This window comes from Protopterus annectens, chromosome 16.part0 (assembly GCF_019279795.1).
Source record: "Protopterus annectens isolate FY-2018-M chromosome 16.part0, PAN1.0, whole genome shotgun sequence".
NCBI lineage: Eukaryota > Metazoa > Chordata > Ceratodontiformes > Protopteridae > Protopterus > Protopterus annectens.
In genome coordinates, this window is record NC_056750.1 from 805,182,920 (window position 1) to 805,209,510 (window position 26,591).

A 26,591-nucleotide genomic window follows, 5' to 3' on the forward strand; every position below is an offset into this window, starting at 1 on the left:
TCACCTAAACAAGGGACTCTCTGTGACCCGCCAGAGGCGAGTCAGATTTTAACGACAGATGCCTCGGACATTGCTTGGGGAGCTCATCTGAATGGAAAGTGGATACAAGACAAGTGGCCTGCCAGACTACAGCATCTACATATCAACATGAAGGAGATGTTAGCAGTCCAGTTTGCATTAATGGCTTTCAAGGAATTACTTCTTCCAGGGCAGGTGTTGATTCTAACAGACAACACAACTGTCATGTGGTACATCAACAAACAAGGGGAACACATTCTTATCCTCTATGCAGGCAAGCAATGATTTTATGGGAGACTGCGCTCAGCTTGCAACTAACTCTTCAGGCAAGGTTTCTGCCGGGAGCACAGAACTCCTTAGCAGATGTGTTAAGCAGACAAATCATGGATCCCCACGAGTGGAAACTGGATCTTCATGTATTTCAGAAATTGACAGTGTCATGGGGAACTCCAGACATAGATCTGTTCGCTTCTCCACTAAACCACCAGCTGCCAAAGTTTTGCACAAAGGGGTTTCATCACACAGCTTGGAAAGTGGATGCTCTGTCTTTCAGTTGGAAAAATCTTCATGTGTATGCCTTTCCACCTCTGCCTCTTCTTCCAAAGGTGCTCTTAAAAGTCAGACAAGACAAGCCAAGGATGATTTTAATAGCTCCAGATTGGCCTCGGCAACACTGGTATCCACTACTAAGGAGTCTGGTAAGGAAGCCTCCATGGCCTTTACCTTTGATTCCACATCTGTTGTCTCAGAAGGACGGTCATCTCCTCAATGTCAAGCTTCACTCTCTTCATCTAACAGCCTGGCATATTCTATGTTGACACACAGCAGGTCTCAACTTCCTCAACAAGTTTTAAATGTGATTATGGAAGCTAGAAGACCTAGTACAAGGAAAGTGTACGCAGAAAAATGGAAGAGATTTTTATTTTGGAGTACAGCAAAGAATTTAGAGATTTCGGAGCCTAATTTGAGTGTGGCTCTTCAATATCTTACTGAGTTATTGGACAAAGGTTTGTCCTTCTCTTCCATTAAGATTCATGCTGCAGCAATTTCAGCTCACTATGATTGTGACCACCATTGTTTTCGCATCCTTTGTTCAAGCAGTTTCTTAGAGGGGCAAAGAATATAAGACCCCCACGTAGAGCTCCTACTCCTGCTTGGGATCTCAATTTTGTGTTGGAAAAACTTACTCTACAACCTTTTGAGCCTGCGGCTACTGCTGAATTGAAATACTTGTCATGGAAGACTGCTTTTCTGTTGGCTATTACTTCTGCAAGAAGGGTGTCTGAGTTGCAGGCCCTTATGGCAGTAGAGCCCTTTTTGATTTTCCATAAGGATAGGGTATCATTACGTACTAATCCTTCCTTTATGCCCAAGGTGGTTTCTAGTGTGGCTTTAAACCAAACTATTCATTTGCCTACTTTCTATGCAGATCCCCAAAATAAAGGGGAAAAGATTCTGCACACTTTAGATGTACATAGGCAGTTGCGTTATTATTTAAGCAGGACTAAGGATTTCAGGCAGTCTCAGCAGTTGTTTGTTTCTTTTGCTTTGAGTTCTCAGGGCAAGCCTGTGTCTAAGCAGACTATTTCTAAGTGGATTGGGTTTTGCATTTCTTTTTGTTATTCCCATCATGGCAAGGAGATTCCAGCTGGGATTAGGCCTCATTCCACTAGGGCTACTGCCACTTCAACAGCTTTTTTAAGGGGTGGCAACTAAGGATATTTTAGAGGCAGCTACTTGGAGTTCAGTGCATACTTTCTCTAAGCATTACCACCTTCCTCTCTACTCTAAATCTAGGGCTGGTTTTGCCACAGCCATTTTGCAAGGCATGTTGGCAGCTCCTGCTTCTTTATGATTTGCCAGCCTCCCTTACCTCTGCTTTGGGATTCTACCCAATGGTTAGGACTGCAGCAATGTGGAATGAAGAACATAGTACAGTTTTGTACCTACCATAAATGTAGATGTTCGAGGATCCACATTGCTGCAGTCCAATTTACTCTCCCGCCTTCCCCTCTGTGTTTAGGGGTGGTGGTGTGAGTTGCTGTATATATATATATATATATATATTGTATATATGTTTGGTGCAGGGCTTTTGGGTGTTTTGGTTTGGGCCTTGTCTTTTTAGGGTCTTCTGACATCTGGGGCAAGAAAAGACTGAAGATATGGCGTCGGTCATGCGCATTAGTACCCTGACGTACTGACGTCAGTCTAATGCGCCTTGACCGACGTCAGCCATATACTTTGGTATTCGGGCCGACTGGACAGCGGACTACCCAATGGTTAGGACTGCAGCAATGTGGATCCTCGAACATCTACATTTATGGTAGGTACAAAACTGTACTTTTTCTCTTGTTTAATAATTAGATATTAGTAATTGTAGACGCCTTTTGCGCTCAGTTAGGCTGTGTGTGTTGTTAAGTAGTTATAAGTCTTAACTTTTTGCGGATTTTCCGCTTGCTGATCTTATTAGTGCTGCAAACAGAATGAGGTTCTGTTCACCTTGTGTAGTAAATTCTAAAATGTATATATTATTCCTGTTTTGGGTGTGTGCGAATCTTTCTAATTGTTTCTGTCCCCCCAGGTCTGTTTTAGTTAGATGACCTAGTTTCCCGTTCTTTTGTCCTGCCCGGGCTAGGCCCGTTTAAGTTAGAGGACCTAGTCCTCATGGTATCACTTTACCGTTTCTGTAGGGCTAGGCCCGTTTAAGTTAGAAGACCTAGTCCTCCCTTTCTTCTTCTGTGTGTGTGTGTGTGTGTGTGTGTGTGTGTGTGTGTGTGAGTTCATCTTCTATGAGAATGTCTAAGGAAAGCAAGGTCCGTAAGCCATCTGGCTTTAAAAAATGCATAAAATGCTCACAGAAGATGTCCATAATGGATGGCCACAGTAACTGCTTTTACTGTCTTTGGACCATCCACTTACAGGAAACTTGCTTATTTTGCCACTCTTTCAGTGCTAGAGTGTTGCAAGAAAGAAAAAAAAAGCTCATTCTAAAAGGTCTCCTAAAACCTTCCTTTCAGGAAGATCTGGCTAGTTCTTCCTCCTCTGCTAGATCTCAGGGATCTAAAAAGTAAAGGTCCAAGTCCTCTAAGAGGCCCTCCCCGGCACCAACTGGTGTCTCGGAGCTGCCTCTTAAAATTACTAAGCCTGACAAATCTACTGTCTCATCGGCTTCACAGAGTTCGGAGCCAATTGAGAGTTGTACTACTGTCATTACAGGGTCAGCGCCAAGTACTCAGGAGCTGGCCACTGAGAGTATTCTAAGGAGCTGGTCTATGGAACCTCTACCCGTCGCCCCTACATTGAAGTCACCAATACTGCAGAGATCCCGTTCTCCTACTCTGTCCTCCAGGTCTTCCAGGAGTTTATCGGCAGAAGATGTGGAGAGGGTAGTGCTGAGACTTTTGAAGTCGTCTACTTAACAAAATTGCTGTTGGCTCCGACCCAGTCGGTTCCGGGGCCACTTGAGTCCGTTAAGCCCCCTTCAGTCATTCCTTCTCTGAGCCATGCTGTCCTTTCGGAGCCGGAGTGTTTGGTACCGCTGGTGGAACCCTTGGTTCCAGCTCCCCCTGTGGTTGTTTCGGAGCCGAGTTGCGCTCCGACACTCTCGGTGCCATCTGTGGTGTCTAGGAGCCGAAGCTCCCTGGTCGGCCCTGACAGGTACGCCTGGAACCAAAACCTCTTCAGTTCCAAGTCTCCCTCTCAGTGAGGGTGAGTTCGGATCCAACGTCTATCTCAGAGCTGATGGCTCTGGAACCGATGGCATCCTTGGTCTCCTCGGAGCTGCGGAGGTCTTCGGAGCCAGAGAGGTCGGCATTCGAGATAATGAGGAGTGTGTTGTCCCGATCTTCAGCTCCCACCAGGGGTACCAACACCCCCCCCCCCAGGGCACCTACTTCTGTCTCAGCTCCTACTTTCTCCCTGGACAGCAAAGACTTGCAGCCTCAGGAGCCATCGGCTAGTGGCCCCCACTCTTCCGAGACCTCCCAGGAATATCCTTCCGAGGAGCCCCCACGGAAGAGAACATGTAACAGGAAGCATGTAGACTCCCAGTATGAGTCTCTGACCTCTGACATCTGACCTCAAGGAGTCAGAATGGTTCCCCCAAGTCGTCCTCCGATGATGTCTCCTTTGTAGACATCCTGGAAATCCTTAAGCAGAGGTGCGGCTGGCCCTCATGTCACCCCTTCTGATGAGGAGTCAGTGTACCTGAAGGCTTTTGGGTCTCAACCTTCAGCCTCTTGGGTGTTTCCACCCTTTGACGAACTGATGGAGCTAGTTAGTCGGAATGTGTGGGATACTCCTGATGCCGTGGAGCCAGTACCCAAGAGACCAAATAGGTTTCTTTCTGCACCCCGAGAAAAGGAATTTTTGTCTAAAGGTGTTCCCGTAGATGCCATGGTGGTGGCGGTGGCCACTAAGAAGGAGCTAGCGGAAACTTCTTCTTCTGTTCATCCTCCAAGTAAGGAGTCTTGAACGATGTACAGATACGGGAAACATATCTTCTCTTCAGCGGCATTTACTCTTAGATCGCTGAACTACCTTACACACTTCAAGAGGCTTCAGAGAGATCTCCTTAAGGAGTTAGGAGATTATCTACAAAGTACATGTACTGAGGAAGTCCCTGACAAAGTGTCTGCCCAGTTGTCCACCTTGAACTCTATTGTCAACTCATCCATGAGGCTTATCTTGTATGCAGCCGATGGAGCGAGTAGAGCAGCGGGTTCAGGAATTTCCCTAAGGCATCATTCCTGGATGCATTTGTGTAATTTTGCGGAACCGTTCAAGTCTACCTTTACCAATGCCCCCTTCGACGGTTCTTCATTGTTTGGACCCAAGGTAAAGGGCACTATCACCCAGTGTGAGCAAGAAGGAAAAACACTCTCTGCTGTAGGAGTACATTTTACTGTCCCCTCTAGACCACACCGTAAGGGTCAGAGGGGCGGTAAAATGTGGTCCAAGAAGTCCCAGAGGTTTTTCCAGGATGCACAGGGTGACTCCTCCTTCAGAGGCAGAGGAGGAGGAGGGAATGGTAGATGTCGCCCTAGAGGCAGGGGCAGACCGCAAAACCAGGGAGCCTGCAATTCCTTTCGGGGCCAGCCTTACCAGCGCTCCTGATGTGGGGCCTGACTGTGCTTCTCTGGGGCCGGTCGGGGGTTGCATTTCTTTGTATCCAGAAGCCTGATTTTAAGTATCACTCAAGACAAATGGGTACAAAGAATTATTACCAGAGGCTATGTCATACCCTTTTCTCTTCCACTTTTTGTTCCCAAGAGGATCCCAGCTGTTCCACCCAATCACAGGGATCAGGCAATTGTGTAGGTCAACAACTTGCAGGCAAAAAGAGTCAACCAAACCGTCTCAGCAGACCAAATAGGATCCGGAACTTACTCCAGATTCTTTTTAGTGCCAAAACGTACAGGGGACTGGAGGCCCATCTTGGACCTCAGCAGATTGAACGAATCAGTAAAGAAGGACAAGTTCCAGATGGTGACACTGCAGTCTATACTACCGTTATTAGGGAAAGACAATTGGATGTGCTCAATAGATCTCCAAGACACCTACTACTACATAAAAATGGACAGGGCGTTGAGGAGTCATCTACTCTTCCGGCTGGGAGCTAGTCATTATCAGTTTTGTGCTCTGCCCTTTCGTCTCACCACAGCCCCCAGGGTGTTCACCCAAGTGTATGGCAGTAGTGACAGCTCACCTGAGATGTCGAGGATTCCACTTGTTTCCGTATCTGGACGACTGGCTCTTGACCACCCCCACCAGGCATCTACTCCTTCAGACCAGGGATGCTACCATTCAGCTTTGTGCCCAGTTGGGAATTTCTATAAATTGGGAAAACATCTGCCTTATTGCCCTCTCAATCTGTGATTTTTATAGGTGCAGAGATAGACACAGTAGATATGTTGGCTCGTCTTCCTGTAGGAAGGGCACAGAATCTGGTTCTTCAAATTCAACATCTTCTTCCCTTACGAAAAGTCAAGGCCAAGACTATTTTGCAGCTTCTAGGGACCATGGCTTCCACCATATTACTAGTGCCACTAGCCAAGACTACACATGAGGGTTCTTCAGTGGCTGCTGTTGTCCCAGTGGTCCTTTCAGCACCTACCATTATCTCATCACATACTGCTGACAGACTCTTGCAAGAAGGACCTCATTTGGTGGACTCTACCCAATCAGTTAACCACGGGCACTTCATTTGTTCCTCGCCAACCCATTGCCACTGTGACCATGGATGCCTCACAGATAGGGTGGGGGGGCATTTTCTATGCAGGACTGTCCAAGCCACATGGCAAGATCACGAGGCTCATCTGCATATCAACATTCTAGACATGAGGAGGGTGCTCTTGGCGTTGCAAGCACTTCACGACCTTCTGCCTCTGTGGGACTACGCAATACAATCAGACAACATGTCGGTAGTATGGTATATCAACAAACAGTGCGGAACCAGATCGTACCCACTCTGTCGAGAGGCCATTAGAGTTTGGAAATGGGCGATATCTTGCCAGCGTTTTCTGGTGGCAATGTACATTTCAGGGGTAACCAAAGTGATAGCCGACAAGCTCAGCCAGGCAATCCTGATGCTTCACTAGTGGTCTTCGAAACAAGAAATAGTGGAGCAAATTTTCCGCAGATGAGGACAGCCTTGCTGCAATCTCTTTGCCAGCCCAATCAATGCCAAATGTAGCAGCTACTTCTCCCTCATCCCCCCTCTGGGGGAGTCACCGAGAGATGCACTTGTTCACGATTGGCCCCTGGGTCTCCTTTATGCTTTTCCTCCCTTTCCTCTCATACCCAAGGTTATTCATAAAGCGAAACAGCTGGAAAGCAAACTGATCCTCTTTGCTCCTTAATGGCCTCATCAGGTTTGGTTCCCCTTTCTCGGGCCTCTTCTCCTAGACGATCCTTGGATTCTGGACCCAGTACCAGATCTCTTGACTCCGATGTCAGGCTCGCTTCATCCCTCCTTACACACCCTCACTTTGACAGCTTGGCTGCTCCAGTTCCATCCCTAGTCAGGCTTCACGACTTGTCACCCTCCGTGACTCATATCCTTAGTCTTCTCATAAACCCTCCACTAGGAGACTGTATTCCAGTAAATGGAGGAGATTCTCCGTCTGGGCAGAGAAAAAGAATGTTGACCCTTATACCACCTCTATTCCAGTGGTTTTGTAATTCCTGTCTGAGCTTTTCTACCAGGGATCTGCGGCTGCCACTATCAGGGTTCAATTGGCAGCGATTTTAAAATTTCATGTAGGCATACAAGATTCTAATCTGATGTCGCATAGGCTGTGCAAAACCTTCCTTAAAGGTGCCACTTTAAGACCCCCATTTCAAAAACCTGTTGCTTCATGGGATTTAAATTTTGTGTTATCCAAATTGACTTCTCTGCCCTTTGAGCCTTCTCATTCATCCTCTTTGAAATTCCTGTCTTGGAAGACTTTGTTTTTGCTGGCTATCACATCAGCCAGACGGGTGTCAGAGTTACAAGCATTGTCTGTAAAACCCCCTTACCTAATTTTTCACAAAGACAGAGTATCTCTTTGTACTATTCCTTCCTTTGTCCCCAAGGTCTGTTCCTATGCCACTTTGAATCAATCCATAGAACTTCCGGTGTTCTTCCCAAATCATTCCAACGCAGCAGAATACAGGTTTCATCAGTTGGATGTCCATAGACAATTACATTTTTATTTGCACCGGACTAAGAAATTCAGGAAATCAGATGAATTATTTATTTCATTCTCTGAATCCAGGTCAGGTTTACCAGTTTCCAAAGTGACCCTCTCAAATTGGATTTTTAGCTGTATAGCTCACGTTTACACCTCTGAGGGTAGACCTTTACCCTTCAAAACCAAGGCTCATTCTACGAGATCTCAGTCTACCTCTGCAGCCTTTCAAGCCAGGGTCTCACTTGATAATATTTGTGCAGCAGCAACTTGGGCTACCCCTCACACATTTATTACTCATTACAAATTGGATTTAACCTCCAGTGATAGAGCATCCTTTGGTTCAATGGTATTCAGGAGTATTTTTCCTTGAGCCACCCAAGAATAAGGTGCTAGGGATGCTGTCCCATCAGTAAGAATGAAGGTGAGATAGAACTACAGAACATAAAGAAGTTATGTACTCACCATAATTTTTTTAGTCCATCTCACCCCTTATTCTTACGAACCCGCCCTCCTACCCCCATCCTGGAAGTACCTGGAGACAGAAACATTGTTGTTATCATTATTTTATGGAGACCGTTTAGTATTGGCTTCTTTCTGTATGTTTGTTATTATTTCTCCTAGTTAGCAGCAAACAAGATCTGGGGATTGTGCTGGTGCACCATGGGATGCCTACCTAGCCACGAGCCAACTAGAAGACTTCCAGCTTGTAAATAGGCTGAGTTAGAGCCGAGGATCGGCTACAATCCCATATGTAAAAATGAAGGGCGAGATGGACTACAAACATGGAACGTTGTGGTGAGTACATAACTTCTTTTTACTTACACCCTGTATTCTTTAAGTGAGAAACCTCTCTGGACATTTCAGTTGTTGGATATGCTTGGTTAAATACATACCAAAGGGGGCATTGTACTCAATGACAGGTCTGATGAATGCCGAATACAGTGGAACAATGACTTCCTTGGACCTAGATGCCATACCTTTGTTTATAAGTTACGCACCATAGAATGATTTCCTCACTACTGTAGACACATGATGGTCAAAGGCTAAATTACTCTCTGTGTGTGTCCACAAGTCCCTGACTACTGCGTCAACTGTTAGGGGTATGTTGTCAATATAATAGTTACCAGGAGTGGATGACTTCCAGAAGGATAATGTTATGTGTTTCTTGGCATTTAGTTTTAGTCCATGGCTGTGGCACCAGTTTGTCTGTGGAAATCATTTGCTTTAATGGATGATTTATTGACGACTCCTAATTAGCAATCATCTGCAAATTTAGTCAGCCAGAGGCCATTGACATTGGCTTTGACTTCAGAGAAGTGAGTGCCAAAAAATAGAGGTCCCAGGAGCAATCCCTGAGGGATTACGCTTGTGCCTGACCTCCTTGTAGAGGTGGAGTCGCCATTTCTAACTTCCTGGTTCCTGTTTGTGAGCCATTTGCTATCCACTGGGTGACATAAGGGTTTGTACCTATCCTCTTAAGTTTATCAACAATACCCAAGTGGGGGATTGTGTCAAATGCCTTTGCCATGTGAAGGTAGGCAGTGTGAACCATTTTGCCATCATCCTTTGCTTTGGCGACCTTGTCAAAGAAGTTAACCAGGTTAAGTAGGCATGACCTGCCCTTGATGAAACCAAATTGGGTTAGGTCCAGTGTCTGGAGTTTTCCTATGTCATTATTGATCATTTCCATGATAATTTCTTTCCATGGCTTTGGGCCTTTGCATATGAGACAAGTGAGACGTGTTTCTGTAGATGGCCCACCTTTGTGCAGAGGGATGACTGTTGCCGTTCTCCATTCATGAGGCCCGAAGCCTGTGTAGAGGCTACAGTTAAATAGCAATTCCAGAGGCCCTGATAGATCATGTTTCATGCTATTTAGAAGGCATCCGGGGATATTATCTGGACCCATTGATGCAGTGCTCTTGGCCTTGGACAGAGCATTTAAGTACTTGTTCCCTAGTGATGGCAGGGGGAGTTTTATTTGATAGTGTTTCCTGAGGGAGGGTTGATAGGGAGAGAGGGATAAAGTTGGAGCTGAATTTGTTGGCCAGAAGGCTTGCAATATCTTCTGGCTCTGTATAGGTGGCTTCTTTTACAATGAGCTCTGCACACAATTGTATATTGCCTTTGAGGTTGTGGACATAGCTGAAGAATGCCTTGTGGTTATCCTTGGCCTGGGTGGCCAGATTCACCTCAACTTTGGTATTGGTAGACTTTATTTGTTTAGTTTGTGAGTCATTTTATCCTGCTGGGTGCTACACCTCCTAATTTTTCCCATGATTTTCTTTCTCCTGTTATACAGCCTATTAATGTTTCAGTTCCGCCAGGTTGGCTTGTTTTTTTAACTAGTTCTGTATTTCTACCTGGTGAGTACAGCTGCTGCCTCTATACAGGTACTAACATGCTTGTATGGGGCTTCTGTGAACAGGTCTTCAACAGGTCTTCATAGGCAGCAGTGTTCTCAGGGTTTATAAGGGCTTGACATTTTGCCAGGTTATCACATAATAGTAGGACGTTAGCCTTAGAGTAGTTCCTGGATATTCCAGGGTTTGCTGGAGTTCCAAGTTTTATTTCTACTTCAAAGGAGACCTTTTTGTGATCTGTCTTCATCTTAGAAGACATTACACTTGGGGGTGTGCAGCACTCTCCCATATTAGTGAGGACCAGATCTAGTACAGTTGCACTCGTCTTCATGATGCATCTTAGAAGTACACTAAAAGTCTAAACATTCTTTTTTAATAGTCGTGAAACAATGGATCTGTCCTCCAGTTAAACTTCATGCTATGATAAAAATTGCATATACTTTTCATTTACAGGATGAATACTATTGTAGGTATGAATAAAATGTGGATTCAGGAAAATGTAAAATATATATTCCAGGAAAGACTGTACAGATGGTATGCATTCTTTCTAACATTGTGTCCTCTGCATGATTTTTAGAACTCCATGCTTAGTGTAATAGCTTCTAGAAACATACCCATTGCCAAAACAGTATTACAGATCTGTTAACGTGTAGCATGCTGATACATTTACTTATTTGTTGCATATAACATTATATACTTCTCTTAAAACTTTTGCTAGCATGGTTAATTTTGAAAGAGAAGCAATGTACATGTATTTATTGAAATTGGTGGGGAATTGGATGGAGCAAAGGGTGGGGCTTTTGTCAGGAATTTGCCTCTTCCAAAGATGACAAACCTGATTGATGTAAGCACAAAGAAACACAGTTACTGTCGGTACAAAAGCACTCTGACTTCAGTAACTACTAGATAGAACAGTGCATGACTTCTCCCAAAAGTAAGCTGTCTTTTTGGTTTTGTATTAGAACACTACCCCACCAGATGCGCAGTACCAAGGACTGCCCAAACCCAGCCCAGCACCCTGCGCATAACATTTACTAGTAGAACTGCTTTGAATAAAAATTGTAAGACCGTCATCATCAAAATGAATATGCAAAGCATTATAATTGTCCTTTAAGTAGTGTTTCGTTACAAAGCCATGACACGACAGCAGTCCAATTTGAAAGCCTCGATAAATTAATTGTTAGTTCTGCAAGACAAAATAATTTGGCTGAAGGTCTACTTACAAATGCTTTACAGATCCAAACAGATTTACCAATTCAAATGAACACAGAAAATGCTGCATTTATAAAACTAGTACACTATTAGACAGACTTAAAATTACAATTCTGTAAAGGGGCGTGGTGTGGATGACTACCTTTCTGGGTAGTCTTTTTTTATTGAATTTTCTAATTGTATAGCTGGATCTACACCTGACAAGTGTACCTAATATTTGTCCCACTGCGTCAGAATATTGCTTTTTGCTTTATCTCTCCACAAATACTACATATACTGCGATTAATAACTTATTCAAACACCCTTCGGACTACGACCTGAATGCAGTACAGAAAAGGCACTAACATAAGCAACTCTACTTCTTGCTAGAAAACAGCACTTATCACGGTACTGCAGCAACTTGGCATGCACAGTCCTGGACATCAGACAGACTTGGTAAATACATACTTTGTAGAAAGCAGGAATTACATTTTAATCTAAAATGCAATTTGCAAACTGTAGTAGCTCATGAAGACACATGTTATTACTCATGTTAAGGGAAAAGTTGTACATACCTGATGCAGCAACCCTCATACACCATAAATGAGATACAGGACAAACATTCCTTTTTATGAACTTGCTTTAATACACTCATACAAAAAATCCACTACACCGCTGTTAATGTGAACAAACACTTAATATGCTCAACTATAATAAAGAAACTTGTGGGGTTGCAGAAATATACTACAGAAACACTGGTGGCAAAAGTCATTACAGCACAAAATATAGTCAAGCAACACGGGGGGGGTGCAGGGGGGCTTGCTCCCTTGCAAAAGCAATTAATATAGAAAAATATAGTCAAGAAACATAGTGGGTGCAGGGGGGCCTGCCCCCTGCAAAAGAAGGTAATGCACAAAAATATAGTCAATAAACATGGGGGGTGCAGGGGGGCTTTCCCCATTGCAAAAGCAAGTAATGCACAAAAATATAGTCAAGAAACATTGGGGGTGCAGGGGTGGCCTGCCTCCTGCAAAAGCAAGTAATGCACAACAATATAGTCAAGAAACATGGGGGGTGCAGGGGGGCTTTCCCCATTGCAAAAGCAAGTAATGCACAAAAATATAGTCAAGAAACAGTGGGGGTGCAAGGGTGGCCTGCCCCCCTACAAAAGCAAGTAATGAACAAAAATATAGGTAAGAAACATGGGGGGGTGCAAGGGTGGCCTGTAGGGTTACCACCTGCTGCAGAATAATTTAAAAAATAGCAAATGTGTTGAGATTTTAAGACAAAAATATTTCTTATATATTATGTAATAGTTGCGTAAAACAATTATTCTGTATCTGAAACACCTAAATGTTATAAGAAACAGAACAAGCAACTAAAATGCTACAAGAATAAGCTTTTATTTAGGCAAAAAAAATGAATTTCTGTTGTTTGTACTGGCCATGGGTATGTTTTGCCCTGCAAAATCTGATGTTTGTACCAAAAATGTCCCACTTTGGGCATTTGAAAAGGTAGCAGCCCTTGTGGCCTGCCCCCCTGCAAAAGCAAGTAATGCACAAAAATATAGTCAAGAAACATGGGGGGGGGGGGGTGCAGGGGGTGGCCTGCATCCCTGCAAAAGCAATTCCTGTATGAAGGCATAGTAACAAAACCTGGGGGTGCAAAAGTTTGCTAAACTAACCGCTGCTTTAGTTGTATTTAAAACTATCCAATATATATGTACGATTATGTATGCATGACGAACTCACTAACGCAATTCAGAAAATAAATTTAACTGTAGCTGGGAAAATTTATTTAAGTGAAATAAGAGCACTTGTGTTGTGCGAAGGGGCTTGCCTATTTTATGTTTTATAAAATGACAAAACACACATGTAATAACTCCCTTGGAATGGCCGTATTTTCCGAATGGCAAGGTACTATTAAGATAATGAATATTCGCAATGAATATTCACCATCTCACTTGAAAATCTACATGGCTTATCACTCAGCCATGTTTACCATGCAATGTCACATGGGCTTGCCCCGTCAGCCATTAAGGCCATGCCCATTAGTTTGCAGAAACGCTGGTGGGGTAGTTTTTCAATACAAAGCCCGTCTTTCCTCTTTTTTGGATTTTAAATGTTGAATTTCCAGGCAGTCTGAGTCGAAAATCTTTTGGTTCAGGTAAAAAAAGTGAAGTTCCTTTTTTAAGATTAGTTTTCCCCCTTGACCACATAAAACTGTTTAATGGTTACAGAACTGCATCTATAACAAAGCTGACCCCTGATGAAAATTTTAAAATGGTCTTGTTTTACTTTAGGAAATTGACAAAATGCTGTAGTAAAATGCTAAATGGGAGCTGGTTTTGTGTCGACTGAATGAATAAAAGACAGCAAAGTGATCACATGAGTGTGTGTGTGAGAGAGAGAGAGAGAGAGAGATGGACTGAGTATGTGTGTTAACTGTCACATGGTTTGTAATTGTGTCATGATTATTGCATGGCAGGAGAGGGGGAAGGGGAGTTCAGTAGTCCAGTCATTGAGCAAGATCCAGAAGGAAGGTGGAAGTTAGAGACGAGATTGTTGATTTGTAGTGGATGTTATGGGTACGGAGAGTTTTAACAGAGTTCTGCATCTAGCTTTTTGCTGAAGAAACTGCACAACATTTCTATGTAAGTGCTTCATTTTATGGCTTCACCATTGTGTAATTGGATACTTTGTCATTTCAGCACTGCAGAGGTTTTGTGTGTGTGTGTGTGTGTGTGTGTGTGTGTGTGTGTGTGTGTGTGTGTGTGTGTGTGTGTGTGTGTGTGTGCCCCTATATTTTTCTTCCTTTTTTGCTTACTGAGTGACTGAATTTGGTGGTGCCAAAATTTTGAAAAACTTTAAGTTATCCATGTACATTTTGAGGAGGGAATAACATTTCTGTTATTTGAGTTTACCTTTCCAAGTTACAGTTGTAGCCTACAAAGGCAGAGTTCAGACAGGAGTAAATGCATGCCTTTATTAACTGGGAACCCAAGCAGAAACTGAAATGCAGAAGGTCGTAAATTCATGGAGTAGACAAATTAAAAGCAGTCTGGTGTCTGCAGGTTGTGTTCTGCATGTTTGCCTGCCTGCCAACATCCTGTTCATGTGTACAGCACTTATGTGCCAACAGTGTATTGCACCGCTAAGTGGGTCGTGGGATTCGACTTCTCCTGAAACTTAGAAAAGGGAGAGTTTGCTGTGGTTTGGTTGATCTAAGTGGTATTTGAGGGAGTGGAGGACTCATCTCTGGGCAATAAAGGAGTTTTATCACAATAGAAAGAGCAAAAATAAAATACTGTTATCTATGGGAGCTGCCCCAGAATTATAAACTGTAATGTAATGTCTGCTAAACAGTCTTTTAGAAAGATTATTTGCTTTGGAGCAGTACATTAATATGTGTAGCGTATGGTTGGGATTAGTCCCTTGTTATCACTAAGACTGATCTCTAATGGTTCAGCTAGGTACGGTCTAATGTTGAATACCCCTTTTCGGGACTGTTGGTAAACATTCATATTTACCCTGTAAATGGTGTCTTTGGATGTGAATGCCGTTCTGCTCAGTAAGCTGAGTGTCTCTTTGTTTCTTTGGTCTGAAATGTGTCTGTAATCTTGAAAAAAGTGTGTCCATACAAGAAAGGAGTGGTACTTTATCTAGAGAATGTTTAAATATGTAATATTTAAACACCATTCTGTGAAAAGAAAACTAGAAATAAGAAACCAGGCTTTCATATTAGCGGTTCCATTATCTTAGATTTGTCAGAGATACAAAAAAGAATTCCAGAAAATCTGTAATTTTCCTGTTGTCCTCCTCCCGTCCCATCCACATATATACTGTTGTGTTGGGCATTTGCAGTGAAAGATTAGTTTCATCATTCTGTTTTATTTGCCTCTTTTCCCCGCTGTCTGAGTTACCTGTTGTTGTGTGAAGCAGGCGCAAAGCTAAGAAGATGCAGGCATACCTCTCAAATGTACCTCGTTACGAGGAGTGTTGAACATTTTGGGTATTAAAATGTCCGTGTTACTCTTAAGTTTCACACTGAAAGGTTCTACCACACATTCGATATTACGGATTTTTTAACTGATATAATTAAAGTTTAGTAAATGTTCCACATTTTACCCAATTGTTCCATGCTTGAGAGGTAGTATTCCACATTTTGTTAATAGAAAGTTGAAAGCTATGGATACAGGTTCCACAATGTGCATGCTTTTAAATTACCTAGTTATGTATTTGTATTGGATATTAGCTCATACTGACACTCTGTGTAATTGTTAATCCCCAAACTCTGTCCTTTCCATGGCTGAAGCCACTCACAGCTGTTACTTCTGTTACCTCAACCACTGCATTGCTTTTTATTTCATGTAGACTGTGCTCTGGGTTTTTCCTTCATGCATTCTGAATCCCATTCATTTCAGTTTTTGCTTGGACCTCTTCTCCTAATTCCAGGTGTAGCAATCCTGTTTGCCTCTTTAGAAATGAGACCATCCCCTTTCCTCTAAGAGTCTAACTTGTATTCATTTCTGTACACGGACTGCTTCACAACATGCACTGTACTGCACCTTGAAATGTTTCATTTCCTCTGCCTTCTGCAGTGGGGTGGGGGGATTAAGAAGAATTCTGTATTTTATTTTATTTTTTTTAAATGGAAATGGTGGACTATTCATGGCAGGTTATATCAAAGCAGTAGGGTGAGTTATGTCTTCAGGATTATCCATCCACAGCCCCCTTTCCCATTTTTGCTCATGGAATCGGGATGTCACTTCAACAGTGACAATGATTTAGAGCCAAGGTTTATGCCACCAGGTGGCTAACCCTGCCACAGTGGTTCTTTCACACCCCACACTCATACGCAAACTCACACCTATGGCCAGTTTAGTGTCCACTCCACCTACTGCATGTCTTTGGAATGTGGGACGAAACTGGAGCACCCGGAGTAAACTCGTATGAACACAGGGAGGACATGTAGACTCCACACCGAAGGCACCCCAGCTGAGCATCGAACCGGGGATCCTCTTGCTGTTCGGTAACAACACTATCAGCTGCATATCTGGTTACAAATGCAGCAGATGGTGTGATAGTAGGAGGCTGCATGTCTGATTGATATCTGGGAAAGCTATATAGTACGGGGTTGGCTACACCTTGCAGGGCCAACAGTATGGGCTTAGAAACAAATCCTTGTGTCTGTATAATGCCTTTCTTTCACCTTCTCATCTTTTCTCTTCCTGCTTTACTTTTACTTTTTCATGTCCTTCTACAGCTGATTTTCCTTCTTCACCTTCTAAACTGCACGTCTGTCCCTTACTCTTCTGCTCCTCCCTCATAGCTGCCAGTTTTATACCCAAGAAAATTGGTTTAATAAAACAATGCACTTGAAGCAACTGCCATTTTGCTTGTCTTTTTTTTCCTGCTCTCAGTTTTTTATTTTACTGCCTGAATTCAGTACCATATTCCTAATCTCCTCATTTCACGTATATTCTTTCTCATGATCTTATTATGTAGTAAAGAATATGAGCTACGTAATAGTGTTGCCTGTAAACTGGAAAGGGGCTGTTTCTGTCTTGAAATGAGTTGGGCAATAACAGGCCACTAGTAGAGCTCACCGGTTCCACTCCGCAAAATTGCGCCATTCGTAAAGAAAGCTTCTCTGATACATATTGAAAAGAATGCTGAAATAACAAAACATTACTTCTGATATTTTGTCCTCCGTGTTTCAACACATGACTAAACAAATTCACAACTGATAAAAACTTATCACAGGACTAATTTCTGTATTCCTTCCAACAGCCAAGAAGGGTTATAAAGAAACACTACTGTATAATCCAGACCCCAGAAAAGCTGCTAACGTAAGCTGCTGTCTGGCATCTAGTTCCCTAACAGTTTGCTAAATTACTTCTCAAATACATTTTTATGTAATATGTCCAAAATGTGAGACTTTAAGATACTTTTACACCTACTTATCATATTTTCTAAGACATTCTGCCTGTTTATTTACCATTTGTTCACCAGGTAAGTGGACTAGTCTATTGACCCTTTTCAGTCACGACCCAAGTTCAAATAGCAAAAGTACATCATGGCGTTTCTTTCGATAATATATATAAAATGAGTACATAGCAAATTTCAGAACATCATGGTAAGATTGAATATAGGTAGTAACATTAAAAGGTCAAGTCAGAGTGCACTAAGAAAAAAAAAAGATGTATAGAAAATGTAAGCTGAGGTGTGCATAAAATACTGTGCAATCATACATATAATACTTGAACTCTTATATGCATGTGCCTATTGTGCTTTCTAAAGGACCTCTATGGAAAAGCATGCCCATTTTAGTCTTAATCTTAATACTAATATCCCTGTAGCACTCCAGGCTGTAGTTACAAGTTTTTATTTTGTTGTAATCCAAGATGCTCTGAGAAAGGTAGACAAAATGGTGTGGTTTTATTTATTTTGAGCTTTTCTGTCATGTAATGCTCGAGTCTTCAAAAAAAAAAAAGACCATCATACTTTTCTCTCATATGCCAGATTTTTTTTTTTTTGCATTTACTTAAATTACTGCTTACCTTGAGAATCTGTAAACAGGATGTTTCTCTCATGACAATTATTTGTTTTCATTGTTGTGCTTTAAATGCAAAGTTTCCTCAATAATAAGGCTTAGAAGAAAAATAATATTTTAGCTACTAAAGTCGGTTTTTCTGTAACTGCTATCAGGCTTCTTTATTTTGAGGCTACAGAGTAAAAAAGCTTTGAGTTCTCCAAGTTATGTTTATGGGCCAAGAGGCAGGGAAAAAGGCAGTTGTGAACCACATTACACAGTGTAAGAGCTGAAAGTTTCTCAAGACTGAATAAGTTTGGTGGATAAGGACACAAATCCTTGGGATTTCTCTTGGCCAAAAAAAAAAAATATATATGATGGGGAAGATGATGAAAAAACAAGGAAGTCAAATTTCTATAGAAATTTTATTCAAACCCATCATAGTATGCATCTACAAAGCCAAACATTCTAGAAAAAACACAGAAAATAATAGATAATGGAGTCCATTTTTTTATGTGGCTGGTCATTTTGTAGAGAGGGCAGTGCTTTCTGGGGAAAAGAAATACTGTGTCTAGGCTATAGTCATCCTGTCAGGCAAATGTTCTGCTGTTGTAGTATTCGGGGAATACATTGTCATGGCGACATAAAATGAATTACACTCACAACTGGCTCCGTAATCTAGAAATGGAATACTGAGTAAAAAATCTATGTGGAGGGGATTGGTTGACATTCTTTACTGCATCTTAAGATAGATGCTTCTCTGGGGTCCGTATTAAATGGTGCATTTCTTCAAAACCATTATTGGTTGCCACACACACACACACACATATATATATATAAACAGACATATTTTAAAATCACGTGATTAGGTGTTAACTGCCTGTGATGTATTTAAGCAGGTGTCCTGGTTTACTTTTAAATGCATTTTTTTCCTTCAAACATGAAGAAAGGCAAGGTGTCTGAAATCTTGCTAAAAAAAGTATGGGAGTCTGTTTCTGACTTCAATGTGTTTTGCTTTTGAAGTTGCTATTTTTAGTTGCTCTCTGATGCTTAGCCCTACTGTGTGAGAATGTGGCACATCACAGACTGGTCAGTACCATTCATGGCAGTTATTGTGTACTTTATTACAATTTCTTGAGTAGTTAAGGGTGAAATATCTGTGAAGTTGTAGCTTAAAGTGGTGCTGCAGTCAAATCAGTAAGACATTTATTCTTAGTAGTGGTATGAAATACAATAAAAGTTGCTGTTTTATCATTTCATCATTCAGTAAAAATCTGTGAAGTTGCTTGAAAGTGAGTTTTACTTTCCTTTTAATTTTTGTTCAGCTAAGACCACGTACAGATCTCCTGATCCCCTGCCCCCCATAAATCCTTCACTTCCCAGGATCGCCTCATTTTAGGATGGTACTCCAGATATAATTCCTTTGCTGAATGGGTTCTCATCACTCTAAATGAGAAGACATTATAGCCAATGTGTCTATGAACCAACCCCTGCGAGGAGCAGAGCAGTCAGGACCGTAGTACTGTATGTATTCAGTGTGTTATGGTATCCTTTATGTAACTCCATTCATTACAGAATTACCTTTGTTCAGCTTTAAGTATTCATAAAGCTAGTATTTTATCAGGTTGTATCACCTTTTAGAGCTGTTTGAACCCTTGGCTTGTAACCAATTGGAGTTATCATATCCTTTTTTTTTTTTTTTTTTTTTTTTAATGAAAACGAAAACAAAATCTTCATTTTAAGTTTCTGGTTGTGCAAATGTATATTTCTTCATAATTTTAGAGAGAGCATTTTGCACAGTTGATGACCTGGCCTTTGGATTCTTCAGCAGTGCAGTTTAAGTAGAAAGGAGGGCTTGCCAATGACCAAAGCACTCTTCATTTTGTCTTCCTAACATTCCTAGTTGCTTTTGTATCTCTTTTTTTTTAAATACCTTTATTAAATTATCACTTAACATGGGCACAAATGCATTAATAGAAAGTAAACCATATTAACGTTTGTCATATTCATGCATTATACATCCATATATATTTTTAACAATTATTCACTCCAACATTACTTACATTTCTCAATTACTGCCTTCCTTCTCCTGAATATTATTTTATCTGCATTGCTCCAAGAAATTCCATTTCTGTGTAATTTGCTGGTTCCTTTTTTCTACTCATCCCTCCTGTAATTGTTTTATTTCCTTTTATGTAGTCAGTACTTCATTTATAGTATCTTTGTTTTTGAGTGCAGCACAAAACTTTGCTCTTCTTCAAAACTGTTTTAAAAAGTTAATTTAGATGGAATTAACTTTCTACCATCTTGTGTAAGGAAAAATAAAACAGTTTGGTAGGTAAGGAGTTTTTGAAAGTAATGTACTTTGCCTGGTTTACCTTGACTTGCTTGAGACTGATGTGATTGCGCTTTATTTTCTCTCAAGCATTTAAGCCCAAGATAGGTTTACTTGTTTAATCATTGCTTGCTGTTCATTATAGCAGTGTGCTTTCATTCAAAATATATGTCCCTCATGCATCCTCATGGCTTGGAGCTGGGATTTCTCCTTTTTAACATTGACATTTTCAGTCTTCAGAGACCCAAGACCTCTTACTAACAAAGTTTGCATATAACACCAAACAGGGGGTTGTTAAGTCACCCTTTGGCACCCAAACCCTCCAGAATGAACGCTTCCTAGTAAATTCTTTGGTGTACTAAAAATGGGCTCAAACAAGTACTAAAGTGTAATATCATTTTAGCAGTAACTCATGGCTGAGTATGGTTAATGCTTGGTTATCCACGGTTGGCATGGTTTGGTCACAAGGCACAGCCATAGATAAACCAAGCATTATCCACACTCAACCATGGGTTACTGCTATTATACAATTGTATTAGCCTTGTGTAATGTTGTGTAGTTTTTGATTTATTTCCGTGTGTTTACATTTGCGTTCATCCACTATGCTGTAGAAAAAATAATTGTTCTCCACAGTATTTTTCTACATACTGCTTTGTTTTCTGTTAAGCTATTAAACTGAGATGGGGAAACCAAGATTATAAAGAAAAAAATACATCCATGTATTACTACAAGAGTAATTAAGTGTGACAAAACAAATGTAATGGACAATTTCCTGCAGAATGCAATAACATTTGCAGTAGCCTTTCACACTCATTTGATATGCATTACCTAAAAAATACATTTATGACAGAAATCACCTTTGTAAAGTACAGAAAAGCAACCACAGGGTTAACAATTTTCCGTGTGGATAGAGATCCTTAAATTTCACTTCACTGTCTGCTTTGAAAATACTAAGGATGAGTGCATCTAATGTACTGCATAGTGTGCTCACTTGACTTTGTAGTAGCAAACATATTTAACAGTGTTTAGTTTTAAATGAACTGTACAAGCATTTTTCTTGAAAATTATGCTCCTTTGCGAATAACTCACTGTGGCTAGCAAAGATTTCAATCACCAGTACATCACAACTATTTTTTAATGGTATACCTGCACTGAAAACATGTAACTGTTGGTGAGGAGAGGTGAACAGTTAGCAAGCAGCTGCTTTCATTACCAGAAACTAGATTACAGGTTGGAATGTAGTAGAAGAAAGATCCAGAGCAGTGAAAAAAGTGGAGTCCTAATCTTTAAAATTGCAAAAAACATTTAAAAGCATAGAAGCACTTTCACACTCAGTGGTGTATCTTTAAATCATAGTGGTGACTCTCTTTTGACCGTCATGTGACAGCTCTTGTCAGAACATCCTTTTATTTAGCACAGTTCATTGCCAGAGGACTTCCATCCTGGGCTAAAGAAATAGTCACTCCCTTATACATAGCATTGGTCAGGTGTGATGCTTTCTTTAGGATGTAGCTGATTACATCATCATTAGCTCCCTTTTTCCCATTTTTTTTTTCTACATGGGATTGGGGTATCGTTAACTGTCACCATCTCTCTCGATTCAGTGCCACACTTCTGCCTTCTTCAACCCTCATGCCTGATTGTCGCAGATCTTCTTTCGTACAATCCATCCACCTCTTTGCTGGACGTCCTGCTTCCTCTTACCTTCTTCCTGTCTGTCTGAAATCTTCCTCACCAAATTGTCTTCTTCTTTTCTGCACATTTGTCCAATCCACCGTAATCTGTTCTCTTTTATCTTTTCTGTAATTGGAGCTACTTTGGCTTCTGCTCTTATGTCCTCATTTCTTAGTCTGCCCACAGTGTGCATCCTACCACCCTTCTGAGGCACTTAATTTTTATCATCTTCAACTGTTCTTCTTTTACTGCTCAGGTTTCTGTACCATACAGTAGTACTGGTCGCACCACTATTTTGTACACCATACTTTTCAGCTTCTTTGGCATTCTTCTGTCATAGACCACACCTGACAATCTATGCCAGTTGACTGCAGCCCCTCTGATTCTAACTTTGACCTCTTCATTCAGACTTCCTTTCTCCTCAACCACCCATCCCAAATACTTGAAGCTGTTTATCTGTTCCACTATCTTCCCTTCTATTTCTATTCTAGGCTACTTCTGATTTCCCCAGTTTGCTGCCATTGCCAATGTCTTATCTGTGTTTAGTTTCATCCCATGTGCCTCCAGTTTTGCATTCCATTCTCCTGTCCTTTGCTGAAGTTCTAGCTCAAGAGTCTGCATGTAATGGCACATCGTCTGCATATAGCAACTTTGTTGATCTGTCCCCTCTGACCTGTTTGCTCATGTAGTCCAACACCAGTATGAACAGCAGTGGGCTCAGAGCTGAACCCTGGTGTACACCCACTCCCACTGGGAACCCCTCTGTGAGGCCAAACACTATTTGTACTTGAGTCATTGGGTCCTTGTACATAGCCTGCACTAATTCTACCAATGTTTCTGGGACTTCAGACCACAGCAGTACTGCCCAGATCAGTTTTCTTGGGACCTTGTCATATGCAATCTGATTACAGATGCCAAACAATTAGAAAGACTCCAAAAGTTCCTTAAAAAAAATAAAAAAATAATAAGCTACTAAGATAGGCTCGAACCTCTATGCCTTTACTCGATGTCTTGCAGACTTTGAGGAGAGATCTCTGTCTGACTTTGCTGTTAGAGACCAGGTTGTCCTAGACCCTCCTGCATCTCCTGATGTTCAGTATGTCTACTGTACAAGAACCAAAGACTGAAATCTTCACCAAAAGATAAAACATGCTAGAGGGACATATTTATTACGCTGCCGGGTGCTTGCATAGCATGAGTGGTCATAAAAATGAATGTCTGTATCTGTAAGATATATGTATTCTCAGCTGTTAGGTCACCTGTTGCTGGAGGAAGAGGAATCATTTTTCAGCTATTTACTATTTCTGTCTGCTGAGAAATTTCTGATTTGAAAATGTATAATTAAGGAGGTTGTTGGGGACACAGAGGAGTTGCAAAACACTGGTTTTAGTTTATTGGGTGGTTGCTAGCCCAAACACCTGTGTTACTTGGCCATATTTTCAGAGCATTTGTGTATGCGATTAAATGGGTTTCATGCTAATATCTGTGAGCATGTGTGTTTAGAGCTTACACATTTAAACCCAAAATGGTATTCCAGTTTAAATTCCTTTGCAGGACCAAGCTTCGGTGCAGTACAAGTAAATAATAATAAACTTTTTGAAGGATGTACCCCCCGCCCAGGATGTGTGCATTTTCTAGATCCTGATAATACATGCATCTCCTGAGAATGGAAAGTGTACTTTGATGCTTATTGCACATAGATCTGGTTAAAAGCTTAGCTACCTGTGACGTCCCCCCACCAGAAAAGATGATGATGATCTACTCTCTTCTTCTGGAGACCTCTCTTCCCTTTGTGCCAGGTCAGTGCTGCACTTAATACATTTTTTGCCCTGTGTCTGCTGACCTTCAAGCTTACCTACAATCAGACAGTGCCTTCTTGTTCCTCTGCTTCAGGGATTTCACCACTAGCTGAGACAAAAGCTTTTCTAGGGCATCATTCAGACAGACATGAAGGTACATTGTACTTTTGCTCACATCCCAACAAAGAGAGCATTTTGAATGGGCTTATCCCACTCCTAGGGTGAAAGGTGTGCAAACTTTATCACTTTCTGGCTCATAATGCCCTTCCCTTGTACATACATACTTCCTTGCACTTACTACAAAGGCTACCACCCAATGATGACTTACTGTACTTAATACCTACTCCTCTCTCTCTCAAGGCCACAGTATGTGTCGCTGCTCTTTCTCTAAGCGATAGTGGCAGTTTGAGTGTGTGGCCAGCTCAGCCCCTTCCTCCCTACCTACCAGCACTGTCAGGAGCCTGAAACTCAAGTCAAACTTTGGTCAGTTGGGCAGTAGTCAAGGCTTTAATCCTATATAACATTGGCACTTGCTTAATTGTTGCACACACTGCTTAAAGTCCTGGAGTGCAATTTACTATTCTGTAGCTGCATTACCTGTATTATGCAGAGTGTGTCCTCCATCTTTTCTTTCCTGTGCTACACTGCCAAATTATTTGTGATGAACAACCTCATTATTCAGTTATAGAATGTGCTGTAGCATTCCTCTTTCCAGCAGTGTCCGTCTGAGGAAGTGTGATACAAGTGTCTTTATAAACTTGCTACTGATTATGTAACTCAATGTGTGTATCAACCAGAAACTGAGAACAGTTCTCAGGTTACTGATGAAGATTTCCTGAATCATCCAAAGAAATGGTTACAGGATTATGTAGACAATTTTTAACCTTTAGAAAACTTAAGTCTTCATAGCAGTGTAGTTTCACAAATGTACAAGGTTCAGCAGACCATGTGACTTACCTGAGCATTTCTTTGTCCTGTATGACGGACGAGTCGTGGCAACTCCCAGTACAGCTATTTTCTTCTCGTCAATTGTGTAACATTTTACTTAAAAAGGTGCTAAATGCTATAAAAATATACACCCCTTACAGAGCTCCATATTAGTCCTAGAGCACTTTAGATGCTAAGCTGTGTATACTGCTGAAGGCATCAGCACCGTATTTAAGTTCAAACATAAAACTAACAAATGCTAGGTATTGAGCAGATGTGTTATTAAAGCTAGGTACAAGCGATCATATGCTTGTGTTTTTTCCCATGCTGTTAGCTTGTGTTTTTAGTGCGGCGTGCAGATATAGTCTCCCGCTTTCGACTTTCCCCTGAGATTGGGGTCTGGCTAGCAGTTGTACAGTGCGCACAATCTTTAGTCAAGTAGTATAAATGCACAACACCAATTTCCGTCTGACAGATGGCATTAAAAATAAGCAGTACTGACACTGTTGTCCTGGTCCAAGCAATCCCTTTTTTGAAATAGTCAATGTGACTTGTTTACAGTAACTGTTAAAGGAGTTGTATGCATTTGTATAAAACGTCCGATACCCAGTTTGTTTTGGTGGGGGTTGCAATAGTAGCCAAAACCATTTTCCCTAGACAGGTTCTTAGAATTCACTCTTTGCCTTTCTGTTCATTGCCATTTTGACCACCTAATTGTAATCATAGTAACTTGGCGAGAGCCTGCCCATTATGACTTTATTATTTTTTGGTGTTTGAATTTCAGTCGTCTGCTGCTCCCAAGTAGATAGTTGATATGTAATGGAGTGCAACCTGATCCATGACTGTTTCCTGCCTTCTTTTTTTTTCAACAAGGCACAATGTTGTATGCAACACTATGCAGTAACATCATTTCTGGAGTAGTTGCAGTATGATGCAAAGTGCACTGTCTTGGACTTTATTGTTTTTATATAGTGATTTATTTCTAATATTGGTATTAATATGTTTATGTGACTACTGTAGATACAGAAATAATGTTTTTTGTATAATTGTATTAATGAATTTCTATGCCTGATCTAGATATTATTGTACAACACTTTATATCCGTAAACAGTTAGGACTAGGAGATTAAGAAACAGTGCTGATGTGATGTTGGTCAGCCCTACTCTGTTTACTGTGTGTGTGTGTGTGTGTGTGTGTGTGTGTGTGTGTGTGTGTCTCATTAACATTGAAGGCTTGTAAGCAAGACTGCATGAAGGGTATATCTCTCCCTTGTGCAACATGGACTGCAGGATGAGCAGGCTACAAGGAAATACGAACACCAGCAGTGCTCATTGGTCATGCCCTTGCCTCGATTAATGCTGTGCACAATCCCGTGCCCACAGTAGCAGGAGGTAGAAGTTGTCTGGTAGCCTTAAAGGTCCATGAAGCTTGTAGGCTCATCTGTTTTTTGACCAAATTAAAGGTTGAAATGGGAAGATAGGACAGTGGTGAAAGAGGAGGGGAAGCAAGCAGAGTGTAAACACGTTTATTTGTATTTGCTTACTGGGGAAGAACACTGATCTCCAGAGATCTTTTTCAGACTCCACCCAGGAGCACTGTCTGGCTAAGTGACTAGCTCAAAGTTGCACAGTTAGGCAGTGGAGGCTGACAGAATCAAACCCTGGACCACTGGAATTCAGGAGAAAGCCCTTTAACAGCTCCTTAATCCTCTGTGTCAATTGCCAGAATGTATATATCCTGTCAGTGGCCATGATGAAGCTGTGGTATTTATGCAGCATTGTGGTATTTGAGTAAAGATGCTTCATTGCTGGCTTTGTAAACTCAAGATTAAAGTGGACAACCAGCACATCAGTAAAATGATATTAAGGTGGGACTCGAGACCTAGTGGAAATGGAGCCAAACATCTCAAAAAATGTCAATTAGTTTAGTTAAGGTAATGTAGAGCATTCCAAAGTGAGTAAGAAAGGATTTGTCACTTATGGAGCAAAACAGCCCCAGGTGTAATGAGGTAGTAGTGGCCTCTGTCTAAAACATGTCAAACCATAGGATTTATGAATAGTGAAAAGGTGATACA

The 26,591-nt window shown here is 41.4% G+C and overlaps 1 protein-coding gene across 3 annotated transcripts in view; it reads left to right on the forward strand.

Moving 5' to 3' along the window:
• SLC31A1 (solute carrier family 31 member 1) overlaps positions 1 to 26,591 on the forward strand; it is a 601,859-nt gene that overhangs the window by 272,586 nt on the left and 302,682 nt on the right. The window contains exon 1 of one of the 3 annotated variants that reach the window (XM_044058365.1): positions 13,755 to 13,901. The exons of the other annotated variants lie outside the window; for them this stretch is intronic. The gene's annotated coding sequence lies outside the window, so the exon portion shown is untranslated. Of the gene's footprint in view, positions 1 to 13,754; positions 13,902 to 26,591 lie in introns of those variants that run through there. 3 annotated transcript variants of the gene reach the window in all.